The sequence below is a fragment of the Amphiura filiformis genome, chromosome 3, assembly GCF_039555335.1.
Source record: "Amphiura filiformis chromosome 3, Afil_fr2py, whole genome shotgun sequence".
In the NCBI taxonomy this organism is placed as follows: domain Eukaryota; kingdom Metazoa; phylum Echinodermata; class Ophiuroidea; order Amphilepidida; family Amphiuridae; genus Amphiura; species Amphiura filiformis.
In genome coordinates, this window is record NC_092630.1 from 57,372,131 (window position 1) to 57,399,249 (window position 27,119).

The window sequence follows — 27,119 nt, forward strand, 5'->3', positions numbered from 1 at the left end:
GGTACTGTACTGGTACTTAAGGCCCCGTATCCATAGGCTGTTCCCTTGTGGCGTGTGCCCTTGTTCCGTGTTCACTTGTTCCCATGTGACCTGCCACACAGATAACGAACCTTTGTTTTGCTTAGTGGCCGTAGCAAAACAAAGGTTCGTTGTCTGTGTGGCAGGTCACATGGGAACAAGTGAACACGGAATAAGGGCACACGCCACAAGGAACAGCTTAAACCACGTATCCATAGGATGTTCCCTTGTGGCATGTGCCCTTGTTCCGTGTTCACTTGTTGGCATGTGACCTGCTACACAGACAACCTATGGATACGGCCACTAAGCAAAACAAAGGTTCGTTGTCTGTGTGGTCGGCAGCAAATAGGAATCTGGTTGTGTATTTATGTTAAATGCATTTAACGCTGAGACACTGTATAAGAAACTTGCTAGTATACCACCAGAAGCTGACCACAGCTAATAAATTGCATATTGTAAATAAGTCGTTGCGGTTGACTACGACGTAAGTCAACAATATAGGTCCAGAAAAATTCGTGCCGTTTCTGTAATGAAATATCTGCATCACTTCATAAATTGTTTAGAGCATCCACTATGAAGAAAAGTGATGTCGTATGATCAAAGACAGAATCAAAAAGATTATAGTTTACAACTGACGTCATTTATAACTCAAATTCAACACGAACCTTGATTGGTTAATAGCGCGTAAAAGTAGGGTTGATTCATCTGTGCCGATCGGAGAATTACAAGGCAAAAAGCAACTTTTCTAGCCATTGTTGACTTTTCAGACGATTTTATATTTAAAGGTGCAAAATTAACCATAAGGGAACGCCGTTTTACAAGGCAAAAAGCAACTTTTCTAGCCATTGTTGACTTTTCAGACGATTTTATATTTAAAGGTGCAAAATTAACCATAAGGGAACGCCGTTTTACCACCGCGTTCAGAAGTAAACTAGTTTTTTTAATTCTGTTTTTGATTATAGAATTTGACGGTAAGTTTTCGAATTTGAGTTTTTGTACCCAATATATTCTATGAATACATGTACAAATATATTGGGTTTGAAGAATTGTGTCATGTCAGATGAGTATGTCTGAATTCGTTGTGATATCCTTTAGGTCATTATTATTCAGTACATGGAGATTAACTTCCTGCATTACTCAATAAAGGACTCGACAGACTGATATTGTACGGGCCCTTAATTAAATATGAAAAACGCAGTGATGATGATAATCAAACCAGGCTTATGATCCAGGAATATAATTATTATTTTACATGTAAAATAGAGTGGTGTTCTGAAATGTCTGACATCATGCAATGTTGCTTCAACAAGTCAGTTGTAAAAAATGAACACAACATAATTCCAAACGCAGCCTTAAAAACGTTAATAATATAACCGCATAATAGAATTATTCAAGGTAATGTTAAATAGCTTTATATGAATTTAATGATTTTCTATTAGAGTCGTTTCTGAGTTGCAATATGGAGACTTTTAAAAGTAATACATAATACTACCTCCTGATAGGAAATTTCAAGGTAATATTAAATATAGTAACTCTGAGGGTTTTCTATATATTATAGGCTTTGTTGATTCGCGGAATGGAAGATAAGGCACTGTCAAAACTACATTGGTTAGTGCACTTGGGTTATGTATTCATGCGACAAAGAATATATAAACAGACAAAGTCAATTTGGCAAGTTTTGTTTTTGTCAGTTGGAAGATGGCACCTGTATGTGGATAAAAAGGTTTTTTATTTAGAAAAGCTTTTAAAAGTGTCCTAGTATAGCAAACATATTTTGAATGCGTCTGATATAAGACAACAGTGACAAGCTAGAATTTTCAAACACCTATACATTTTATTTTTCTGCCACACAAAGTAAGTTTGAAAACAAACACGGTTTACTATTGCTGGTAAGAGTTCCTCTGTTTTCGATAAATATAGTACGGATACGTAAGCAAAAGTTAGGAGAGTTTCTTGAAATAATTGGCTACAGATATTTGTGCAATTTATGCAATACTTCATAACCTTTTTGGTATTTTAAACTACAGCTACAGCATAAAACAAATACAAAATCGTTTTTATCATAACACATAATATAATTATTTTAGAGTCAAGTTTATCTGTACCATATGTTACCTTTTGATCTTGACATTTAAAAGTTGGAACACAATCATGATTGAACAGGTTGAACGGTTCAAATAACAGGCAAAAGTTCATTGATTTGGTAAAAATATAGTTTATAACAAAATAGGTTCCAGACTCGATAATATGTTTTAATTTTCTCCAATTTAGACTTCGGGGTCAAAATAGTTATACATGTAGTAATGCACCAAATATGATGAAAAGACGTAAATACATCACAAATTACAAGATATCGTAAAATCAATGTCAGGAAGAGGGTTGACGAACGATACATCACAAGGAATAGGTATTCATAATCGGTGTCTGTGTATGATACAGTTTTAACATGCAAAAAAAGGGAAAGTTACATAGCGATATAGTGCGCATATCTTTACGAAACGCGACAGGAGGTATTGTAACGTTACGACGGGCACACATGGCAAATGGTGCTCATTATGATGCGATAGTTCATTACACAGTTTATCCTCGGATACCTGCGGCTGCAGCGACGAAGATAAGAAAAACACAAACACCGAATAATTTTATTTTATGGCTCATTTAGCTCAACATCATAAATGTGTAAAACAAAAATTCTTCATGCTGATTATTCAAAATAATCGATAATCACTGTCAGACACGGGCGAACGATTTATACAATTAGAAATCTTGTGCCTAGACAAACGAGTGATTAGTCTATGATGCCAAAACGTGCTCGCGCCCTCATCGTCGGTCCAAGGCTAAAACCAAACAGAATAAAACATAAATACCTAAAATATTGAGAGTGAGAAAAAGGAATACATATAGCATGAGAAAGTCGAGCTTTTAGTGAGCTGAAAAAGTGAACACTAATAGCAATATAGAAACCATTATAGAGAGCGATTTAGAACAACGAAACATTTCACACTCGCTCTCTTGTGCTTTTCAATCCAATAGTTAATACGCCTATATTTCCATGCGTTAAGGCCTTGCTAAACCCTAGCTCTTTAAAATCTTACAAAATCTTACTAAGATCTTACACAGCGAAACATACGTGGCTACCGGTCGCCGATGGAGTGCTTGGCACGAGATGGGTCGTGGGGTCAAAACCCGGGAGAAATCTGCAACTGTTTTGATCATCTCTCCTCTTTCGTTCCTTATTTCCTCTCTGATAAAGGCACTTTTAGTGTCAGTGTTAATGATATATGAATATTGTTTTGTTACAGGTAAAATTCATGCGACCATATCTAGCTGAAATGAGTAAAACAATGCAAACTGTGCAATACATGCGATAGCTAATGTTTTCAAATGTGATGTGATCAAGCAAAATCAGTCGGAATTCGGAAATATTGATTTTCAGATACAACCAAACAATGGAAATTTTTTTCTGCAAAATGAAGCTTTGCAAATGCCTTATACAATCATGTATAAAACTGAAAATTGAATATGTCCGACTTCAGTCTGATTTTGCTTGATCACACCACAAAATGTCCTTGCCCTTTTCACAACTATATTTTTAAATCATGCTCCTCTGAGAAATAGGGAGATAAGAGAGAATGACAGAACACGATAGGGAGAGATAAGCAAAATATCAATATATTGGTCATCCTGGTACAGCCAAACGTGCTGAATTGCCGATTGAAATGTTGATATTGTGATATCCTTACCATTTAAAGGGTTTATCCAACTTTAATACCGAGATAACCCCATAATAATGTAGAAATCCTCTGCGGGATAATTGGTGTTACCACCAAATTAAATTAGAATCTTCTCACACAGTGGGGACAAATAAGTTGGATTCAAGATGACCTAGTTCATATTCTATCAAATGATGCACTTTGCAGTCACTGTGCATTTATTTGTGAGGATAGGACCTGTCCTCACAAATAATGATGTTGTCCCGTATATATATCATCCGGCATTTAAAACGTTTGAAGAACATTTAAATGTCGGGTTAAAGATCATCAATATGTTTTTAAAACGTTATTGTAAAATATTTTGGAATTTACCTTTTTTTCAAAATATTTTGTCAATTGTTAAATATGAATGTTATTAAAACATTTTAATACCTCTTATAACTCTACATTTAAACCTTTTCTGTAAAACGTTATGTGTTTGCTGGGACACTATTGGATGTTTGTATTATTTTTAAACATCATCTGTTTAGAATTGCATATAACCAGTAACTTGTTATGAAATTATATATTTTTGATATCATGTATGTTATGTATTTCTTTTTATTTGTTTGTATGTGATTATCTCCAGCACCTTCTTGGTTATGCGCTATATACGTATCAGGGATTGATTGATTGATTGATTGATTGATTGATTGATTAATTAATTGATTGATTATTCTAGAACACTTAATGTTTGTTTGTTTTGATACTAAGTAATTAATTCTATATTGTTGATTCTTAATGCGTGTAGCCAAACTATATTTCAATTATTTCTGTTTATGTTTCAGATAACATTCGCTTGTAGAAGATTGAATGATAAAAATGTCACTAAAATTGAGATTACTCAAATCGTTTTCTCGCTTATTGATTTTAACCGTTGATATTAAACGGAATAAATATAAATACTACGGTCATGCACTGGACAATATTGCAAATATTGACATAACTATTTTCCCTCTCTATTAGAAGATTAAGTGCACATATTTGTACAGCATGGATACCATCTGTAACTAGAAAGTTGATACTGATGAATACAGTGTGCAGTTATAAACAACTGGAATAACTTTGACTTTAGACAATTGACATATCACTGTTGGCACAGTTATTTCAAAATATGTTCAATGTTAAAGGGACAAAAGAAAACTATACGCCAACAAATGAAGACCTGAGGTGTAGAATTGCCTAAGTCACATTTTCGCAGTTTGGAGTTATTAGCAATTTCGATCTCTAAATAAATAATAATCATCAGGAATAAACTATTGTGCCAAAACATTGCTAAAGTTATTTCCAATGTGCATAATACCTTGCTCCATTGTGAAAACTTCAAATGCATATATCTCAATATTTGCAGCTCAGGTCGTCAAATTCCCTACGTATGCGCACCCCCTCCCACACATACACCCCACATACACACACCCCCACCACCCCTACACACCCCTACACAACACAACAAGAACCAGTGAAAAAGTACTCTCAAAAGAATAAAGAATATAACCACGGTGGAGGGGAATTGAAATTAGTTCGATCAAATGCACAGATCAGAAAATGCACAATGATTTCTAATCAATATTATTCTGATTTTAAAGAAATGCTTTTTCATTCAACACACAGAAAATAATATGAAATAACGATTAGATATCGTCAGCCTGTTACGCTAATTGCCTAAGTCAGTTTTTGTAATTTTGAGAAACAAAGAACATGCATCAGTTACGTAATCACCCTAATTATTTCGGATTATTCCATTTCATTTGTATCATTATCATTAATTGTCCTTGAGCAAAGATTACTGAATAAATATGTTTAAATGCAAGCTGACGATATGTAGCTCTTCGCGTTAAATGCATTAGTTCAAATGTCAGACATTTAAACAGTTAAATAAAGTAAAGGTAAACGCTGACTTTATGCATCCATTGAATTAAAGTTTTATTTCAGTGCTCAAACAGATAATTGCATTTTACATTTACAAAGTAGAAAATAATTAAACTCTGTTGTGAAATCTTACTTTTGAAATTGCGTTGATCAACGTTACCATTAAAATGCTATACAAGTTTAATCAGAATCACCTCATGTTCAACGAAGAGCGTCTCGTATAAACAAGAGTTGCATATCTTAAAGTACACTTTAATGAACTACAAATACCTTAATTCAGGATATACCTATGAGTAGCATTAAGGGATCTAAAATGAGCGTTTATTACGTTTCGACAGTATTTTTTGTGGGACATTAGAGCACCTCAGACCTATCGAATTGCATTCTGAATACGAAGCATGTCTTTCTGATATCAAATAATTTTCATTTTTTGAAAATCACAATATAATCACAGATGATATAATACAAATTTTATGACAAATTATAAAAATTTGATATTTTTCAAATTTTTGATATATAACAGTCCTCGAAGTAAATTATCCAACTCTAATGATATTTTCTTAAAGTGTATGTAGCAGGGAAAAAAGCCGACGGTCAATTGAAAATGTTGACCTTTCATATTGAAGATATGTATTTTTTTCCCAAAAAGACCTTTTTTATTTTGGTGTTTTGGGAAAAAAAATCCATATCTTCAATACGAAAGGTCAAAATTTTCAATTGATCGTCGGCTTTTCATCCCACCTACATACACTTCAAATATAAATCATCAGATTTATAAAGTTTACTTCGAGTACTGTTAAATATCAAAAATATCAATTTTTGATGATTTGAAATAAAATGTGTATTACATTGCGAATTTCAAAAAATCAAAATTATTTGATATCAGAAGGACAGTCTTCGTATTCAGAATGCAATTCGATATGTCTGATGTGCTCTAATGTCCCACAAAAAATACTGTCCAAAGGTTCATACCCCAGCCCTTAAACAAAGTTCACAGTGCATTTGTGCGTGTGTTTACTATCGAAAATATAAAGAAACTCCATTTTGCACTTTAAAGTTCATTACTTTTGATGAACTACATGTACGAATACCCCAACACAGGGCATGCATATTGAGTAGCGTTAATCAAAGTCCACCATACATTTGTGCGATTCCACAGGGAACGGTTACTGACAAAAATGTAAAGATACGCCTACACTTTTAAGTTCATTACGTTAAGCATGCGTTTAACATTAAGAGTGTCTTATAGGAATAACAAAGTTGAGCTATACTTGGTTTCACAAACATTTCTGACATTTGAGTGCATCTTACATGTTGTTACAGGCTGGCCAGAACAGTCACCCTGACTGTGGATTACGTACTGATAAAAAACAACACAATCTGTCTGTATCATCAATATTCATCAGTAGCATCAGTGTCATCATCGGTATAATTAACTCAGGTAGGATAGTTAAGAGTATGTTCTACGTTGCACCCCAGGTGCTGCTGGTGATAAGTGTGCTTGGCTATCAGAATTGTATTTTTAGATAAACTGGTCATAGTGATTTTGCTAAGAACATCATTGTTATCATCGTCGTCGTCATCAGCATCATCGTCGCTGTCGTCGTCGTCCTCCTTCTCCTCCTCTACCTCCTTCTCCGCCGCCGCCTCCTCCTTCTCCTCCTCATCCTCCACCACCTCCTCCTCCTCCCCTCATCCTCCTTCTCCTCCTTCTCCTCCTCCTCCTCGTCCTCCTTCTCCTCCTCGTCCTCCTCCTCGTCCTCCTCCTCCTCCTCCTCCTCCTCCTCCTCCTCCTCCTCATCATCATTTTCACTATCGCGATAGTTTTCTTTACGACAAAATCAGTCTTTTAGTCTGGACCATCAATGGTACGAAAAGAATTCCAAATAAATTGAAACTAAATAAAGCCTCACATACGACAAACAAAATGATATATATCCAATAACTGGTAATTCGTTGACAGATTATTACTTTAGAGTTAATAATGCAAACAATGCAATTATGAAATGATGCTGCAAATTAACAGCCAAACATGCTGGGGTAATAGCAATAAATAAAAATTCCTCAAAAACATCACGTACCAAATGACATCAAGTTACACAAAATCTAGATCGATAAGTACTAAGAGTTACATAGTAGAAACAAATCATCGTCACTTCATCGCCTCTCAGTTAATACCGTACCAAAATGGGTTGAAATCCCAAGACGCAAGGTAACAAACAATGAAGCATAATGATGACGATGATACTCTCATATGTCATCATATAAGAAATCTATCTTAGAATGTATTCTTTTCAATTGAATATCAACTTACCTCATGACGAGTAGAAGATATCTTCTGAATCTAATATATCATATGAATATAACAATACCACTTTTTTTGTAAATTGGAGCACAAAGTTTATCTCCACAAGCTATTATATCATCCATATCAATTCACTCACAACTTTCAGTAACCCAATTTGTACTATTAAAATAACAGGCAATGTCAAAGGCTAGTTAGAATTCCTCCTTTAAAGACTATTGTAAAATACTCATTTGTTACGAGATGGATGTTCATGCAACAAACAGAGTGTGGCTCGAACCTCTCCACATATATTCCTTTCCTGCGAGCGGTATATCATCTACAACGTTTTCTCTGTCAGATTTGATCAATGCGGCGTACTGCAGCTGAACAGAACAAAATCCACGAATCTGTCTTTCTCTTACTGTCACGTGATTAAGAGTAGTTGCACTACTGTAAAGACAAAAACTGAGATATGTTTTCTTGCTTTCATTGACGTCGACGCAGGCGAGGGAATACCATCGCAAATTGTGATTAGTGTGGTAGATGGCTGAGGGAGTGAATCAGGGATGCTGCAACGATCGAGTGTATTTTAATCAAAATAAAGGGTAGACGATACCAACCAATAGCAGGATGTGGTAGCACTTCTGCTACTGTCAAACCAGAAGTGTGCAGTCCGTGCTGTCAACACTACCCATTATAAATCAAAATGTATTTGAATGACAGCCACACATTTGTATCGATACTTAATCAATACTAAGTATGGACTGTTTAGGAAATGGACACAGATATTGACAACACGTTTATGTACGCAATTTATAATTCAATTTTGTTAAGCATTAGTTCGTTTGTATTTCAAAGAAACATTAGACTAGTCCACTGGTATATACTAAATGGAGTTGAGTTTACTTTATTATATTCCATGTTACATTTATTAGGATAACATAAAAGGTAAAACTCCGGAAAGTCAATGTACCCGTGTACAATTTTTCATCATTGTATTAAAAGGCAATTAAAATTTATTATCCTTTTCTCCCTTGAATTGGGTTACTGTAAGGGCAAAAATAAAGCGAATGAATGAATATTACGAGCTTGTTTCTTTGCGGCTGATCGAAGGTCGATTTAATGTATCATCTGCAACATACAAAAGCCTTTAGCTAATCATCGCTTAATTATTAATTGAAATGCTCATTTATATCGTTTCGTAGCTTTTAATACATGATGATATGAAAGATGTAGAATTTCATTTGCACGTGGGGGGTGAGAATATGAAATACCCCTTCATCTATAACATACAAAAGGCTTTAGCTAATCATCGCTTAATTATTAATTTAAATACTCATTTATATCGCTTCGTAGGTTACAAAACATGATGATATGAAAGATGTAGAATTTCATTTGCACGTGGGGGTGAGAATATGAAATACCCCTTCATCTATAACATACAAAAGCCTTTAGCTCATCATCGCTTAATTATTAATTTAAATGCTCATTTATATCGTTTCGTAGTTTACAATACAGGATGCTGTGAGGTATAGGGAATTTATTTTGTATATTGAATAGACATAGAATGTTAATTCGTAATACGTAATAATTATCTATGAATTTAGAATAGAATGAACTGATTCAACCTTCATATATGATTGGGCAAAATACAAATATAAAATTATGACTAAAATTGTGACAAATCATGGCATTGTCGATAACACATTTCATATTGTTTGCTGTAATGAATAATTATTACTTTGTAGAAAAAAATGTAAAATGTGTTTCTTTTCGTTGTGGTTGCAAAGGATTTACGCTGTTCACTCGTTGACCTCAAATGACCTTTGACTTCAATATATGACCTTGAACACCACAAGTTTGGTTGCTATGGGATTTGAATAATGTTGATATGAGATCAAATTTTAAACAAAAAACCTTACATAATTGTTTACGAACTGACTGCACACACAGACTGACAATTGTTGCCAGACTGACATCCTGGACCGACATACACGACTCGTGATGTAATAAGGTCTTTTCCTTCTGACAACCTACAAGGATGGCTAACAAGCATTTTGATGCAACCTGCATATGTTCTTTTAACATAAGATATACGATAAATTATTAAGTAAGTTACTCTGGGGTATCTTAGAACTTGTTAGAATGTAACCAGGAGAGCATTTCATAACAGTTAATAAATATCACAGTGGAAATAAATCCTTGCGGCCACCTAAGTCAATAATAAAGGTCCAGATGATTCAGATTAGAGAAATTCGTGTCGTTTCTGTAATGAGATATCTGCCTCACTTCATTTGGGTTCTATAAATCGTATATAGATCATCCACTGTTGACAAAAGCGATGGCGCAGCTGATTTAGACCTCATTTACTTACTTACTGTACAATTTGACCTCAAGTTTTGGAGTATGAGTTTGTATACTCAATACATTACAAGATCATTCTATGACTGTGGTTTGATATATTTCTCTCATGTCAGATCACCACGTTTGAAATCTTAGTGATATCATTTAGGACATTATTCATTGCTATGAGCATTATTCAATATATGGATATGAACTTCCTTCATTACTCAATAAAGGACTGACGTACTCATTGTGTAGGGGCTAATGACTATGAACATATATTAATGATAACAGGTCTTTACACGGCTTAAAAGCTGCCAGATAAAATATGCTGGATGTACTCACGTACCTGTACAGCATTCCAGACATACCCAGGTGAAGGTTGAGACATTCTTGTAAATGGGTCAAGTTTCAGGTAAGATATATACTTCTGTTTTCTTCCGAAAGCATGAAAGGCATACACCCAAAGAAAATAATAGCTCCGGGTTGTTGCAAGCAATCTACCAGCTCATGTGCATTTGTTGTGAAAATAAGAACATTTTGTGACATATCGAAAGGGCAGCCAATTACACTTGCTTTTGTGGGCATGTATTTTGTCATTTCACTTACATAAACGGATATATCGGAAGGTAGCTCGTTCTTTTGTCATGGGGACGCGCAGATGTTACTTGAAAATCTAGGGCGTCTGACGGAATAGATCCTTTGTAACACCTGGACGAGTGGGTTGAAGTCAAACCTAAAAATACATTTTAGTTATCCTGGTATATGACAACAGCATGAAAATGTCTTATGTCTTTTTGCTTGCAAACAACGATGAGAGATTAATAGACACGAGGTAATGGCAGTGGATGTACTTATATTTATGCTTTATGCAGTAATGAAAATGATTTATATAAAGGATGAAAGTTGTCTTCTTTTATAATGGATTGCCATTATGTTTTAATGAGTGGCGCCAGTGTTATGCTTTTAGCTATTTCAGATGTTGTATAATGATTATTGATTCAAAATATAGCTAATCCGACATATTTATTATTTACTGCATATGTTGCATAACAAATGTATTACTCTAAGAAAATTTAGAGCAAAACACCACAAAACCCATGATAACAAATGCAATTAAATGAATATGCTATTTTGGATAGTTTAACCATTGTAATAACGGACACATCGGAAGGTAGCGAGGTCTTTTGGTAACGGGATACGCAGATCTTGCTTGAAAAAAACTAGGACGTCTGAAGGAACAGAGTTATGAGGCAAAGCCATTTTGTGTTGAAATAGACAGTTGAGGCCTCATCACAAGTTCAAACAAATATATTCTGAGGTCCTCTTAGTCCTAAGCAGTAAAAACACAATGAAGTTAACGAGCTATATATATTTACTCAAAATATTACCGCTTTATAATATAAACAGTCTTTTTAAATGTTATCAACTTTAGGCATTCGTTTTTGGTCCTCTTTGGTTGTGCAATATTTGGGGGCGGGCCTCTGAAAAACTTTTCAAAGCAATAACCTATCATTTCTAAAAATAATAGTATTTTTGATGTAATTCTATAACCTGTTTTTAATATTTATAGTAAGATAAGATGTCTGAGCCTGGTCGCCGTACCAATTATTGGTATTTTATGTGTATTATGAATAAAAATGGAATGATGAAAACCAAAAGGGAACCAGAACAATTTCCTGAGTATGTCAAGTTCCGCAATAATAGATCATTTTGGTATTTTTTACTTGGCAAATGACGTCCTATAGGAATACAGCGGCCATGGAAGTTATCACAAATATTGACAAGGGCCTTGACTTTCAAGCAGTCCTGATAGAAAACGTGTATACAGATGATTTTGATCACGTTTGAATAACAAAAGGAGAAGTCTAAAATGTAAACTCACATGGTGTATTGTCTGTGTACCATAGTCCTTAACTATTAAATTCACACGTTGCTAGTACTAGATCTTACAAGCTCCTATACAAAATAAATAAGCGGATTAAATATAAAATCACCAGACAGACACAGTACATTGGTTTAATAGAAAATAAGAAATATTAAAGTACAAAGTAAATGTGAAGGTCTTACACCAATGCTTCCAGGCCAAAATGCCCATCGCTCTTACTTTGACGTTCTTGCTAATAACTGGGGTACTTAGCACGCACCAATTTACACACCTGGATAGAGAGAGGCAATGTAGGTTAAGACCATTGCCTAGGTACAAAGCAGTATGGCACATTAGGGGCTCGAACCCAAACCACTTTTATCAACCCGTACCGTGTGCAATACCATATCAAAGCATTAAAAGCAAGAAACCATCATCTTGTAGAAACGGGTGACATGACTGCACCCATATAGCTTAAAACCTCTTTGATGAAGCTGTCTCAAGGTCTACAGGAATATGCGCAAAGGGAGCATTCCACATGCGAGCTGTATGTGGTACAAACGCCCTCTAACGGCTGACAATGTCTCATCCTGGTATCTCTACTGCAAGATCACGGGATCTTTAATACGGACCGTCGTTTTGCAGTATCCAGTATTTATAATTGGAAATGATAGAAAACTACTTTTATAAGATATACATGAATTTTCATGGCCTCAACCATTCTTCCTACCATCGAAGTTGGACGGACTACCTTACACAGGGTGAGGATGTAGGTCGGGGATGTAGGATCAAAGTTGCTTTGGGTCGGATTAGCGGTTTGTTTGAGCATTTAACGAGGTCAGGTAAAACAATCCGCGGGATTACATCCTTAGTTAGACGAGGGGTAAATTGCTCAATATAAGACATTAGTGCATAATACACAATGATATATCAAAACGATAGTACATCTCATCTTGTGCAATGTAGGAAATACATTTCCATCTTAAGGCCAGAGTAAGGGGAGACACATTCGTCCACACCCGAATTTGAGATTTCTTGATATTTATCAACACTAACATGTATTCTTTCACTTGAAACTGATAAAAATACAACTTCCTAATATTTACTTGTATTTTTTGCTTGATTTATTTCACTCTTTTCAACTCTAAAAAGTCACATGGCTCAAGACAGCTTAGTAAATTGGCGGGAAATGTCGGCAATGCGCGAATGCAAAATATTGTGATTACGCGCGCGATTCGCGTCGCGTGACGCGGCGCAACTCTGCGCGTATGTCTAACGCAGTCAAGGCGCATTCGGTATGCTGTTAACGCCAGTAAATATGATGTAAACAAAACAAAAATTTGCAGTGAAAAAGCCACTTAGATTTTTTAATTATTTTGGATTTAGGCGCACTAAAACAGACATTATAGATTCATTGGTGCAAAAGATGCATATTTAGACCATGCACCAGATACAGCTTTTACAAGCGTGAAAGTCTTGCCGTTTTAAAATATAAGGACGTTTTGTGCATAATTTTGACATTTTTTTACTAAAACGTCGATTTCTCAGAGTTCATTTTTAACAATATTGTACGATTTTTGTGACAAGATAACTCAAAAAATATGCAAGCAAAAGGTAAACCTTTTGCACTATCGTTTAGAGCACATCAAAGTCCAGGGAAGGTTTTCTCATTTTTTCAAAATATTTGTTTTGGACAAAAATATCCACCATTATGTGCAATTTTTAGCTTAATAGAGTGACAAAATTGCTTTTTTCACATGTTTTTTGCAATATTTCGAAAAATAAGACGAATTTCAAAAAAATTAAAAAAACCTTCCCTAAGGTCTCTTCTCCATGAAAAACTAACTATTTTTTTTTACTCCGAACGGATTTTCTTTTAAGTTGTCACAAAAAAATTTGGGTAAAAAAGTGCATTTTTGTGATTTTTTCAAAAACTCGAGATTTTTGAACAAATCTGACGTCACCATGGGATTCCTTGACTCATTTCCTTTCCAAAAATGTATAGTTTTATATACTTTGGACATACAATTCAAAAATAATGATGCTCGAAAAGGTCCGTGTTCTCTCCCATTACTCTGCCCTTAAAACATGATGAATGCCTTCTAAATCTACAAACATACAATCGAGTCACATCGTCAGCCTGTTACGCTAACTGCCTAAGTCATTATTTGTCATTTTGAGAACAAAGTACAAAATATGGTTTAAGCATGCATTTAAACATATTTATTAATCAATCTTTGTACAAGAACAAACGATAATGATACAAATGAAAAGGAATAGTCCGAAATAATTAGGGTGATTACGTAACTGAACATGCTTAACTGAAAATGACTTAGGCAATAAGCGTAGCAGGCTGGCGACATGGCAGTAATTATTGGGCGCATACACTATATTAAGACCCCTTGTATTCTGCGATAAATATACCCGTTATACAACACTCTACATAACAAATCACCATCCAGCTGACTCCTTGACCCTGCCAATCTCTAATAGATTCAAATGATATTGATAATAATATCTGTATGCGCATACAAGAAACGTTAACGACGTTGCCTAATATAAGTGGTTTCTATCATATGTTTTCATTATAGATCTTTTGGTTCGACTTACTCTACCAGTTCTATCGAAGGTAGACTTCTCCGTAGTCCACTTGCCCATTGTGCACATTCTGGCTATTGCATTTAAGCTTAAAACTCTGATTTAATTAATTTGTGCACAATTGATAGATTTTCACATCTGATCTTTAGTTCAGTCACCGTACTCCCTCTGTTTGTTAGCTTCCCAATTATTTAATCGGGCCTTCGCGAATAAACTGGTAGATTCCAAAATCAGAATTGTTCAGTATTAAAGTGAGCCATTATTCAAGATAATTATGTTGCATTCAATAACATAAGTATACGTACTTTTACTGTCACTAATTATATAAACTCTTTATGACCATTTTACTATTAATTATAATACACATCAGTAAAATGTTGAGCTCCAACAGGATGCGTTCATCATTATTAATAATAACATATTTTTATTTAAATCAAAATTCGACTATGGCATAGTCTATATCGAAGGTAATCGCTAGCAATTGTAAATGTTAAATGTATGTACTTCAATTGCTGTACCCATAGCCCAGTTCACATCACAATAGTCTCCTATTTATGCAGTTCATAAGCTAATTACTGAGTTTCGACTGTAGCTCATAAGCTAATTAATGAGTTTCCAATAGACTAATTCTGCCACCTAGCTTCATGTTTTTACCTTTCTTCCTATTTTACAATTATTTCTTAATTTAATTATACGCGGGCACAATACAAAGAAGAATTGCTCTGTAATCATGATCAGTCACTGTTTATTGATTGAAACATTCAGTGAGAAAAGTATCGGATGTTCCCAAAATAAAAAAGATCATTTAGAAATTCGACCTAATATAAACGCACCGTTTAATTTAAAGTGTTGAAGAAGATTTATTTTGACAATCATTAAAAGCCCCTAAGGATATTCAGAGTACTGACGTCGTCTTGTGACGTCTTTTTTAATTGCTTCAACCAGTTGTAAAAATTAAACACAATAATCCAAAACGCAACCTAAAAATAACATGTTAACAATGTTCTAAAATTCTACATGATAGGAATTGTCAAAGCAATGTTAAGGGTTTTCTATTATAGTTTTTTTTGTTAAATTGTATCTTAGAATCGCAAACACATTTTGCATTAGTTTCATATAGGACGCAGTTCAAACTACTTCAAGCTAAAAAGATAGACCATTATTCCAAAACGATTGATCATATGCCAAAGGTGGGATATGAAATCGTTTTCATTAAGGAGGTAGTTAATAACAAAACACTGATTATTCATAACATCACGTGTAACAAGATGATAAATTCTTATTTATTAGTTATGGATCGACTAACTCGTACATTAGTAAAACCTGATAAATATTTGTTATTTATAATACTTTAAACAGTAAAAAGACTTATTAACTTAATGGCTGTTGAACTGATCAGTTTTGTCAGTATTTGTCAGCTGACGTCTGGTGATTAGTCATTGGTGCATTTAAAGTAATCGATGTACATACAATTAGATTTCAATATGACTTCAAACTAAAGATACGCACAACTTATGGATGTGTGTAATTGGACAGTTATTACACAAGTACTTGACATATGTTTTATCATTTCTAGCACACAGTGCTGCAAGATTTTGATCAAAGTACTTTTTGATTGGATGAGTTACGTAATGATTGGACAAAAGAGTATTATTTGAAACAAAGTACAGGGAGTTTAGTTTTACGTAAGGGTTGGTTTTCATTGTGTCTTTTGAAATACATTTAAGAGATAATAAAGATTCATAGATTCATACTGCAGTTACTGTCCGTTTTCCTATACACAATACACAGTGCTCTCTCCATTGAGGTGTGACCTCTACACAATAGTGTATGTTAGAAGTATAGGCCATTGCCTAGTTAACGTCACTGTGTAAAAAATAACCGGCCAATATTTAAAGTACTCTCTGAAATTCTAGAAAATATAGTTTTGTAACATGTCCTAAATTTTTAGCTAATTTAGGTGTTTGGAAATATTCGCACTTTGGTGCTTTAGTGTATGTTATAGGTAATAGGACATTGCCTAGTTAACGTCACTGTGTAAAAAATAACCAGCCAATATTTAAAGTTCTCTCTGAAATTTTAGAAAATATAGTTTTGTAACATGTCCTTAATCTTTAGCTAATTTAGGTGTTTGGAAATATTCGCACTTTGGTGTTTTACGAAGGATATGTAAACGACAGAAACACCAAAATATGAAGAAATTATTTCCAAACCGTGTTATGTCTACAACTATTATGTTTCTCATTTTCAAGAATGCTGGTTAACAATATGCACACTGTTGTCTCATTTTGTAAACAAAGGCCCACGTAGTATTGTTACCTTGCGTTTGTTTTATAATCGGTTACCCAACTGAAACTATAATACCAGCTCATTGCAAAACCGCGCAGGTAAAACAGAAACATATGTAGTGTGGATTTAACCAGAGAATATCTGATTTAACATAGTTGAGCTGTTTTCAATGAGTGTTATCTTGGTTTAATAGCTTTTAATGGGGTTTAAGTCCTGCAAAGGTCGTGGTGTAGACATGACTGCATCATGATCCAAGCCTAGCCAAACCAAACTAAACCAAACCAAAACAAACCAAAAGAAACAGAAATAAAATAAAACAATGCAAAACAAAGCAAAGTCAAGCAAAGAAAAACAAAGCGAAGCAAAGGAAAATAAAATAAGCCAACAGCAGCTATAGCACTTACGACATTTTTTCCCACCATGCATCATCTGTCATTGTAGTGACTGGACTTAAATGTGACAACCGTTAAAAGCACTTTAGACATGTTGCAGAAAAATGTTTGACACATCTAAGGTGATGGAACTATGGTGTGTTTTAAACTAATAATACCTATTGGGACTATTGAGGGTAAAATATCAAAACATAATGTTTACAGTAATTTTATATAGACATGTGAAAAGCGCTTTAGGTGAGCTTAAAGATGTAAACACGAAATGGCAAAATGCAGAAACCATCATAAAGAGCGATTTTGAACTGCGAAAAGGTTCTCTTGTGTTTTTCAATCCTTAGTTAATAGTATTTTTGCATTTAAAAAGCAAGAAAAAAAAGCGCAGTGATTTATAGTGCGCTACGCACAGGCACAACGCCTAGACGTTGATCCACAAGCCTCAGGACACTTTACAGGCTGTCGCTGACCACTATGGCCCCACGTCATAACATAAACCATTAAACAACAATTCAGGGACTTTGCTGCTTCAAGAGCGCACACCCTAGACATTCCACAAATAACCATCGCAACCAGGGTCAGCTCCCCGAGTTTCGTACGGGTTACAACGAGACAAATTAGCAGTGAGTTCCTTGTCCAAGGGAATTTCAAGCTAACTCAATTTTTCCACGAGAGCATACTAGGCACCACCGGGGTTCGAATTCGCAACCTCTCGCACCATAGTCGAACGCCTTATCGATTGAGCTAACTTGACTGCGCCTTATCGATTGAGCTAACTTGAGTGGTTTCATTTACAATATTGATGGACTCTGTCCCTTTTGAAACTATTGTGTCAAATATTGCTCCTGTGAGAAATACAAAGAGACTACGGTAGAACAAGAGAGAGCGGCAAAATATTCATATAGAGGTCATCCTCATATTGTGATATCTTTTACAATTAAAGGGTTGAACTAACTTTAACAAAGAGACAACCCCCAATGTATAGAAAAACGACTTGGGGCATTTGGTATTACGAACAAATTAAATTATAATCTTCAAACACAATGGGGACAAGTAAGCTGGATTCAAGATGACCTAGTTTAAATGCTACCAAATGCCTTTATTTTGCCTTTGTAACCCGAGACATACAAACAAAGAAACCGTTTCAGGAGCAAATTGTCAAAGGAATCACGTCTGAAAAGAAATAATGTGATTGGAGTCAATGTGAATGAATATTAAACAGACTGGTCACCACGGGAGGTTTGTGGGACAAGCGTAAGTATACTGCATTATAATCCTGCATAAGAAAACTACAAATAACATAACGTTGCATCATTTGTTTGTGACATTTGTATTTTTCTTCATGTGATAAACTAATACTATTGTCTGTCCAATTAACTTAGACACCCAGTTTTTGTTACTTATTTGAAAAAATATCCACTTTCAAAGAAAGTCATGAAAGAAAGGTGTTAACATTCGCTGAGACCTAACGGGATTTTTGTGTTTCCAAAGCATTGAGTGAGAGTTTACCAGAAATTCTATTGAAATTGGAAGGTTTTTCTCAACACTTTAAAAATAATCCGGTAGAAGTTGGGTACCATTATTTTGGAAGATCTCATTATACAGATTTGTAGGTATTGTGATTTTGGATAGTGATCCCAGCTGTCCCTCAACCAATTACAACAATTCGGCGCGGTATTTGAATCTTGTTCTGTGCATGCTTTTGGCTTGACCCAATTCCAAGAAAATACAAATTGTATGCTCTATGAATGTTCTGATGTTATTGGTGAGGAGTATAATTCACAATACACTCCAGACACATAGCAGGAATAATAGACAAAGGGATAGGCATCCTAGTCTGCTGCCCTCTTTCGAAATATGTATCCTAGGTCTCACAATAGGCGGATTAGCGGCCATTTTGTCTTCGACATCACGTGTCCTTATATTTTAGTACACAACTATATAAGTTAACAGGTTTACTATTTTAAAATTATATTTTGAGTATACAATATATTCTGTGAGTAAATAGATCAAATGACGATGATTGTTTAGGTATTATATGCTTGATAGAATTAAACTGTTTGACCAGCTAGTATTCTCCTCCGCCGTCAGTGTGATTCCAGTCACTCCACGTACCGTGTTGCGAAGGTGGAGGAGTCTAAAGCTGTATTGACGAACACGCATGCGTTAAAAATATGTAGCCTAGGTCGAACAATAGCGTGACGTAGTTTCCGGCATTGTTCCTATGCACTTTCACCCTCCTGCACATAGTAACTTGCCCTATCATTTGTTATAATGCACCAACTGTGACATCTTTTGAGTTATAGAGGTTGTGCATGAAATTATTGATTGGCTTCAAACAAAGGATTTGAACAGGTGTCCTTCACCGAAATCATGGCACAGTGCAGTCCATTGATCGTAGTGTATTTGTTATGCGTGTGAGACGACCTCTCGCGGTAGATTGCAAACGTGCTTTTGTTGAATGCATTTGAGTAGACCGCCATTATTGTGAATTGGTGAAAGGATCAAAGAAAAAAGGGTGGCATCACTGATCAATATGCATGTTCAAACACCCCTTACTGTAAATAGATTTATTCGGCTATATTAGGAATATTGCTGTAAATCGGTCAAAATTTAATAAAAGTAGACAAGGAAGAATATTTTGTCATCGCCTTACTAATAATTTCTGTTAGGTCTGACCGTGTTTAGCAACTTTTCTTTCATGACTTTTTGCCAAAGTGAAAACTTTTTGAAATATATCCTAAAAACCGGGTGTCTAAGTTATTTGGACAGACAATAGTAATTATTTTAAAAACACATACAGTGTGTCCCAGACACAAACTACCGAGTGAAATAATTTGAACACAACTCGCGAAATAGGCACGTAGGTCATTGTATTGTGAAATTGGATATTCTGAATGCTAATTCTTATTTTGTTATTTTAGAATCCTTAACTAAACTAGTGTGCATTGATGTAAAGGTATTCTAAATATTTAAATAAATGTGATCAAAATATAAGGAGGTTTGTTAAAACTGTTGTTTACATTTTTAATTACTTCTGTTCATGTCTCGCATGTATAATTTCAATGGTTGATATCAAATGGAACAAAATGTAATCACTACGGTCATGCACTGGTCAATATTGCAAATATTTGCATAACAATTTTCTATCTATTAGAAGATTAGGTAAATATATTTGAACAGTATCAGATGTACCTGGAAAGTATATATAGATACTAATGAATACAGTATGCAGTTATAAACGACTGCAGTGACTTTGACTAGGACATTCGATTTAACACCCTGGACACGGTTATTTCTAAATATGCTCATTGCTAAAGGTAATAAGAAAAGAATACTTAAAATGCTGAAACAGATTTTTTACTTATGCAAAAAAACAACCCACACGAAACAAACGACAGCTAGAACTGATGAGATTGTACTTTCACAAAAATAAAGAGTCAAAATGAGGTGCAGTTGGAATTAATTTAGCTGGAACAAATATGAGGCAATCTGCGGAAAAAAGACACTGATTGAGCATTATTGCCCTAATTATAAAGAAAGGCTTTTTCAACGCACAGAAAATAATGTGAAATAACGATCAGATATGAAACCCCGTTACGTTACATACCTTACATCAAAAACTAAGACAATTAAACAGATAAGATTAGTTAATATTAAACGTTGACATATCCAAGAATCAAATGATCTTATGTCACCTCACATTTTATTTCAGTGTACTGATAATTACATTTTACATTTAAAAAGTAGAAAATAATTAAACTTTGTTGTGCAGTCTTACTTCTAAAATAGCTTTGATCAAACCTACCATTTAAATGCCATACAAGTTTAATCAGAACTACTTCATGTTCAATGAAGAGCGGCAAACAAGTTGATATATATATATAAACACAGGTTGAATATCCTAAAGCACACTTTAATTAACTACAATATGAACTATCTCAACTCAGGACATGCCTATGAGCAGTATTAACAAAATCCATCGTACATGTGTGCTTTTGGTTACTATCAAATGTAAAGAAACCCCTACATTTCCCACATTAAAGTTCATAACGTTTATCATCGATTAACATTAAGAGTGCCTTAAAGTATACGAAAGACTAACTATTTTTAATTTGAAAGTGTTGCAGGAATAATAAAGTTGAGCTGTACTTGGTTTACGCTCGTATTACTAACATTTCTGACATTTTTCAATTCTAACATCTTCATTTTCTCTAAACTTTGGTATAAAAATAGTTCAGTGATAATCATAATCGTCGTTGTCGTCGTGCTTTATTATTATCCCATCAAAAATCACCACCACTAGTTCTATTATAATAAAATAGTAACAAGAATTCGCTTTGACACATTCCGAGGCAGATACATTTCATTTTCACACCTGCAGAAAGTATGTGTAAAGAAACTAGCTTAGTACGTATAATAAACCAGGATGATACAGGTGTGGATGGCCCCAGTTATGGCTGCCATCATTTGACCATTTGTAGCTTGGACGGATTAGTGAACTCGGTGGGTGATGAAAGTATGTGCTACGTTGCACCGCAGGTACTGATAAGTGTATACTTGACAATCAGAATTGTGCCCGTGCTTATCACAATGGTAAGACGACGGTATGAACGGGATATGATGACATAGTTTCCATAAAAAAGTAACTATTGACGGGTGATGACGTCAGGAATATCAACTTTATCATTGTTCTCCTCCTCCTCCTCCTCTTCATCCTCCTCCTCTCCTCCTCCTCCTCCTCCTCCTCCTCCTCCTCCTCATCGTCATCGTCATTTCATCATCATCATCATCATTGTTATTGATAAAAATCATTACCTCTATTTCTAACATAATCAAATAGTAACATAAATACGATTTGATACATTCTGAGTCAGATATTATATCATCACCATCACAATGATGAAAATTCTAGTAAAAAAAAAAACTTTTTCAAGAGTTTATGACAATGCTTTGTTTTTGCTTACAGAATGACAGCGAAATCCCCTTTTACGACAAAGTCAACAATTTTTATCTGGTCATCAATCGTACTAAAAGATACATACTTGCTCCACCCCAAGAATGTGTAAATCTTTGACATATTTTAAAGTGCATTATGAAAAGAATGCAAATATTTTAGTGATTACAAGCTTTTGAAGCTAACAGGAAAACATCCTGGTTTACTAATAATCCAAATAGGCATATCTATTACAACATAACATCACTGACAAGTATACCCAAAACTATTGGGAGATCCTAAACTTATTAGTAGGTACAAATATAGCAGAAAACCTATTTTACCTTTATAGCTTTGTAGTTTGCTTATATTCCAAATGAGTTGAAACAGGCGCAAGGTCAATTTATGCATCATGATGATGTCCTCATACGAAATCTGAGTAAATAACAACTTACCTCATGATAAATAGATGGAGAAGACAACACATCTTCCGAATCTTTGAAAATTGAAAAAAAAAGTTTATCTCCGCAAGCGATTGTATCATCCATATCATTCACAAGGTTCAGTAAGCCAATTTGTACTACCAAAGGTACTGGCAATGCATCACATGGAAAGGCTAGCACAAAATTATCCCTTTAAAAACTATTGTACAAGATATTCATATTTTTAAAAGGTTTTGTGATAATCGAGAGGTCCACGCTACGAGCACACTATTGGTCAGACATCTTCACTCACACATATTCCTTTCTTGTGAGTTTATGATCCACAACAAGGTTTCTCCGTCTCAGATTTGATCAATGCGGCGTACTGCAGCTGAACAGAAAAATATGCTGTAAAATATGCCACGAATCCGTCTTCGTCTTACAGTCACGTGATTAAGAGTAGTCGCACTACTGCAAAGACAGAACTGAGGTGTTTTCTTGTGTTCATTGACGTCGACGCAAGCGAGGGAATACCATCACGGATTGTAACTAGTGTGGTAGATGGTTGAGGGAGTGAATCAGGGATGTTGCAAAGATCGAGTACATTTTAATCAATGTGAAGGTTTGCTAATACCAACATATATATAGTGGATGCAGCAGCAAATACATTTGCACTATTTGGTCAGACCAGAAGCATGTTCTCAGTGTTGTATGGCACGTACCGTAACGTACGCTATGTAAAAAATCTTTTTTAATGCATTTGAATGACAGCTACATATTGTTTTATCGATATTAAATCAATACTATGTATGATTTAATAGCTATAGAAAATGGACACAGATATTGACAACACGTTTATGCAGGCAATGGAAAATACCTTTGCTAAATATTATTGCTATTACTAATGGTAATATTTAGTTGTATTTCTAAAGAACATTGGACAGACTGAATAGGGCGCACACTGTATCAATATACAATTAAAATAGTTGTCTTCATTTTATTACATTACATTTTACATTTATAAGGATATCATCAAAGGTAAAGCCCCGGAAAGCAATTGTCCCCTTTTACACTTTTTCATCACTATAAGAGAATCAAAATTTATTAGAATATTCTTCCATGAACTAGGTTACCGTAAGGACAAAACTCACATTGACAATAAAGCGAACGAAAAACAACTTTTGAGTTTGCTTAATTGCGGCTCATCGAAGGTTGATTTAAAGGAGTATTGTGGGATTCTAGCATCCTCTTTGATTGGTATATTTGAGTAGATATGAAAAAGTTTATTCTCAAAATAGTTGATTTCGCTTTTGCCTTTGCGAGTTATGCATGAATATGTATGTATATTTCATTCCTCCATAGGCCACTATGTTGACATTTCATTCTGTTTATAACAGAACATTTTAACGTTTTAAAATCTCAACTTGTTTTGAGAAACGTGGGGGATGAGAATATGGATCACGAAATGCCCCTTCATCTAAAAAAGCCTTTAGCTAATCATCGCTTAATTATCAATTTAAATACTCATTTATATCGCTTCGTAGCTTACAATACATGATGATATGAAAGATGTAGAATTTCATTTGCATGGTGACCAGACATTGAATGTTGTTATTAAAGCCATATTATAACATTTGCTGAGGAGGACGCCCTCACTGAATTTTTTTAATTCATTTTTTTACACGATTAAATTGTACTTTATTAAACCAATATCAAACCTCTAGGTGCTGTAGTTTTGTCAATATCAGAGATTTTGAATAAAAGGCTGATTCAGCCCTTTATTATTACGATGGAATTGTTAGTCGAACGCATACACGGTGTTCATAACACACAGTATGTATGGCGTGCGCGACGGTGATGTACACAACAAAGGGTCGTACCACAACATGACCGAAGGAGTGGTACGTATTGGCGACATGTGCGCTGGTAGTAAATTCCAATTTTCTTTGCTTTGCCGAAGTTGTTCGGCTCAAAAATAAAAGGGGATATATCTGACAGTAAAAGCTAACATTTTATGGCAAAGAAATGCTAATCTATTTTGTTTGAAAATGTTATAATATTGCTTTAATTACGTTGTTCCTTTATGATTTAGAATATATGAACTGGTTTAACCTTCATAATGTGGCAAATATATAACTGTTTATGAAAAAATATCATATTGTCGATAATTTAATAATGATATTGATTTATTGCCGGAGAAACTTTTGTTGTTTAATTCTTTCGTTCTGCTTTTATATTATCTATTTTCCATGAAAAATCGAAGTCATTAGCAATAAAAAGTAGTGTATTATAAACAAAGATTTATTAACTTGAACTTGTTAAAGAGTGCACCCTTAGGGGGGCGCCAAATTGACCAATTCGGCATGGGGGGGGCATTATGTATCCTTAGCCCTGCGCGCCACAACCCCTAGCTACGCCACTGCCCGCGTCTAAGATATTCTTGGGTGGGAGGGGGGGGGGGAGGGGCGCGAATTTCTTACCCCGGGCGCTACCAACCCTAGTTACGCCACTGGAGACAATGAAGGGATGCCATAGCCAAACAAAATTGTTTCGCTTGCCCAAGATCGCAACAGTTGGAGAAAGCTTGTAGCCGACTGTGATGTATCAAATTAATTCTTATCCATCCGTTTGTTGGTGTTTTTGAAAACTCTTTGTACTCTAAATATTTAACGGTGTGGTCAGTTCAAGTGAATCCAAGTGAATCCAATATCACTGCATACAGACGAATCCAACGAGCCAAGTCATGGTCAGGATTTGGTCGGCCATATTTGGGTACCCGCATGCACCAAACAGGTGTTGTGAGTACCCAATTGGGTGGATTAAACCCGCTTAAAATTCGATGTTAGATTCTTTTGTGTTGTAAACTGTCATCATTCTTTTGTCTACGTGTAACACGGGTGATAGAATGCAGTTTATAATACCCTTCAAGGCCGCATCATCCCACATTTTAGGTGGGATAGTTGGGTACCCGTCGCGGCTAATGGCTGCCATTGAGGAGCAGGAATGCGTGAAATTGGATTCGTCTATAGCATGTTTAGAAGAGTCAAGCTTGACAAAACACAATAAAGGATAGGTACACATTATTTTGATGCATGTAACATATATTTTCCTTTACTATAAGATATATGCGATAAACGTAAATTGTTATTCTAAGGCATTTAATAATTTTTCTTCACTACAGGGCAATTAAAATGTATTATAATTTTTTTCCTTGATCTAGGTAAATGTCAGAGTTAAACTCGCATTGCCAACAAATCGAATAAAAAATGATGAGCTTGTTTCTTTGCGGCTGATGGAAGATCGATGTAATGTATAAGCGATACGAAAGCCTTTAGCTAATCATCACTTAATTATTAATTTAAATGGGGTCTTATGTCGCTTCGTAGCTTTTAATACAGGATGCTATGAGAGATTATGAATCTTACTAATATGCTAAATAGACATGTAATGTTGTTATTAATTTACGTTGTTCCATTTATGGTTTTTGATTGAAAGAATGAGCTGCTTAATCATCCATTATGTGAATGGAAAAAATGTAGTAAATAAATTACTGTATCACATTGTTAGTAACACCTAACTACTAACGATATTTTGTTACTTGCGGGAAAAGCTTTTGATCTTGCCACTCCATATTTTCTGCAATACCTGATAATTTATTTTAATGTATCTATGTTTTACAATTACTAGCTGTTGAATGTCAGGTCGTGCAATTAATGTTTCTTCATATTTTGTGCAATATCACGGTTGTTTGATGGCATGTAGAACTGCATTCATTTCTAAGCAAAGTTGAACACTGATGGCGCTATTTATCTTAAATTTATTTTAAATCTTTACAATGGGTAGACACTTGAATAATGGCATTAAAATGAGTAACATACAGCAAGAGAATTTTCAAACTACTTTTTTTATCGTGAAATGAAAGGAATAACTCATATTATTGGGGGCTAAATTGAATTAAAAATATATATAAATAGCGCCCTCAATTTGCACACAAATATACAGTTTTTAGAATAAAAATTACTACAAAAAGGCAGAAAACGATAAAAAGTTTGATACAGAAAAGAAAATCTAAGTTAAAAATGGCTAAAAAATATATGTTTTTATTACTAGTGAGATCGCTGTTGGTATTGTAAAAGTATAGAATTTAAAATTATGTAATATTTTTTAGAAACATTAATAAATGATCACACCAAACAACTGATATATCTGATTATTTATTTTTGCTTGATAAAATGTATTTTTGATGTTTAACTATGTAAATTATCACGTAATTCAGCCTTTTAGCTTCGAATTTTCAACTATTTCCACGAAAGGAGCAAAGTCATCAGCTTAATTATAAACCAAGACTCATG

At 34.6% G+C, this 27,119-nt stretch overlaps 1 protein-coding gene across 3 annotated transcripts in view; it reads right to left on the bottom strand.

Annotated features, from left to right (window-relative positions):
• Positions 1-27,119, bottom strand: part of LOC140148814 (alpha-2A adrenergic receptor-like) — a 186,135-nt gene that overhangs the window by 120,205 nt on the left and 38,811 nt on the right. Inside the window, exon 1 of one of the 3 annotated variants that reach the window (XM_072170885.1) lies at positions 22,801-23,259. The exons of 1 other annotated variant lie outside the window; for it this stretch is intronic. The gene's annotated coding sequence lies outside the window, so the exon portion shown is untranslated. Of the gene's footprint in view, positions 1-7,953; positions 8,059-22,800; positions 23,260-27,119 lie in introns of those variants that run through there. One more of the 3 variants, XM_072170887.1, reaches the window with a different exon arrangement.